Raw genomic sequence first — 2,556 nt, 5'->3', positions numbered from 1 at the left:
TTTCCTCCTATCAACGCCCTCACTCTACAGGAGTCTCCTTCCTCATACAGCCCACTGACTCACAGGCCTGCCTTTTCCCCAAACACCATCAAGTACCCAGAAAGGAATTCTTTCCAGCTACCTCCCGAGCATGACAACACCCAGAAAATAATCCTCACAACCGCAACAGCAATTACTCACTCTCAGGAAACTTCATGAGACATCCTTCTCAGTCAGGGAGCCTGTTCCACACCCGCCCACCCTCCACCTCCCGTTCCCACCATGACCTGAGCCTTCTGCCCATCCCTACTACTGCCCCCCATCTCCAATGTGTTCTAATTTGGGGAGCCCTGCCCTTTGATGTCCAGAAAGAGATGGTTTTGCAGACGCCCGACACTGGGTTCTGTTTCTCTTTCCTTCCTGGAACAGCATCACACACCTAACCACACCCACACCTGCTCACCTACCTGGCCCAGGAATTGGCTCCATGCCTCTGGAGAGTAAATTTTGGTGTCCCTTCACCTCTTTTTCTCTTTGTACACATCTTCAAGGCTTCAAAAGCAGAGCCATGAAGCTCAGGGGACACTTGAGACTGGAGCACGGCTACACTATTGCTGCTGGGGCTGGCGGCCATGATGCTAGACGTGGCCACAGCTGGTCCTGCCCTTCCTTCCAAGCCCACTCCAGCCAGAACATGCTGTCTCACTGGCATTTTCCAGTCTTTGGTGCATTGCTGTTACCATAACGGGCTACCCTCCATCTTTCCTACTGGGATGAAGGTGGCAGCCTGGCACCGTGGGCTAACCTCTAACCTTCTGCCATCGGCTAGGCTTGAGTCTTCCAGCTATGACCTGTCTATCCTTTCTGCCATGAAATCACCTCAAACCCTCCCACCAGGCCAAGAGTCACTCTTGCTCCTGCGAACTAGGCCCTGTCTCTCCTGTGTGGGCTAACCTGTGCTCCAGAAGGATGTCCAGTGCAGCACCAGTCCCTGTCCCAGCAGCCAGAAACTGGAAGCCAGGTGAGGGTCACCCCCTTGCCCTTCGCTTCCGTCCCCAAACCCCGTGTCCCTCAAGTGCCTGGGCCATCCCATGCTTATCTGGCTCCTTCAGCTCAGTCTCTTTTCGGGAGCAGGGAGACAGAGGGGTCTCACTATGTAGCCCAGGTTGGCCTCAGTCATGAGGTCCTGGAGACCCTCAGCCTCCTGACTACGCTGGGATCATAGACACATGGCACCACACCTGGCTCATATTTCTCTTCCTTCCTCGCCCAGCCTGTCTGGCACCCATGCCCCATCCTGTTCCCTGCTTCTCCCTGTCGTCTCCTCTCTTACCCCGTTTCCCCTCACGCAGCCTTTCCCCTCTGCCCCTCACATCTTAAGATGATCCTCTCCCAGCCTACATTCCTCTCCAGCCTCCACCTTTCCATACAGCCTCCTCCACCTCCCCTACCTCCCTATTCTGTTCTCTTCTCCCCGATCTCCTAAAGCTCTGGGAGCCCAGAGTCCTGTTTGCGAGTTGCCTTCTCTTTGCCTTCACCTGTCTCCTCCCTTCCTTTTTCCCTCACCTGAACCTTCCTCATCTGTATTCCTCCTCAAACACTCCTGATCTCTGGATCCCTCTTGTCCACATCTGTCTCCACCAAGTGTCCTGAACCACCTTCCCCCTGTATTGTATTCCTTACACAACCCAACTTACCTCTGCCTTTTGGGGTTTGGGGCAGTTGTGTATGTGGTTATAGGGACTCAATTCAGGTCTCACACAGGCTAGGTAAGTCCTCTACCACTGAGCCACATCCCAGCTCCTCACTGGGGGATTCTAGACAGGGGCTCTACCACTGAGCCACAACCCAGCCCCTCACTGGGGGATTCTAGGCAGGGGCTCTACCACTGATCCACACCTCAGCCCCTCACTGGGGGTTCTAGGCAGGGGCTCTACCACTGAGTCACATCCCCAGGCCATCCTTGGAAGATTCTGGTCAAGCACTCTGAGCCACACTCTCAGCCTTTTACCTCAGCTCTCTTACCTGTTTCTCCTGATTACCTGTTATTTCTCGCCTCTTCTCAGGTCCAGGAGCGCCCCAAGGCCCTGCAGGCTGATCTGGCCCTGACACTGGAGGTCCTGGAGAACTGACTGACCCAGCCCTGGGCCCCATCCTGCACCAGCCTCTTCACACGCTGCGCCACATCCAGTCCCAGCTGCAGGCCTGTGTGAGTCCTAGGTCCCTGGCTCCTCCACATTGTGCCTCCATCCACGGGACGTCTCCTATGTCCCAGCAGCAGGCTCACAGTCCCCTCCTCTGTCCACAGACACAGTCTCAGCCCACAGTAGAGCCCGGGTCCCCGAGTCACCGCCTCTCCCGCTGGCTGCACAGGCTCCAGGGGGCCCAGAAGAAGGTGAGTCTGGAGAGGGGACCTGGATCTGCAGAGCCTGGGAGCCCTGAGTCCCGGCAGCCCCTGAGCAAGTCCTGTCCTTTCAGGAGACCCCCGGCTGCCTGGAGGCCTCTGTCACTTTCAACCTCATGGGCCTGCTCATCCGGGACCCGGAGTGTGTGGCCGAGGGAGATCAGGGTGTGTGA

The 2,556-nt window shown here is 56.7% G+C and overlaps 1 pseudogene; it reads left to right on the top strand.

The window, feature by feature from the left end:
- The first annotated feature begins 611 nt into the window (after window positions 1-611).
- On the top strand, window positions 612-2,556 carry LOC130868968 (interferon lambda-2-like; annotated as a pseudogene).

Source organism: Chionomys nivalis, chromosome 2 (assembly GCF_950005125.1).
Source record: "Chionomys nivalis chromosome 2, mChiNiv1.1, whole genome shotgun sequence".
Lineage (NCBI taxonomy): Eukaryota > Metazoa > Chordata > Mammalia > Rodentia > Cricetidae > Chionomys > Chionomys nivalis.
This window is presented reverse-complemented; position numbering and strand designations above follow the sequence as displayed.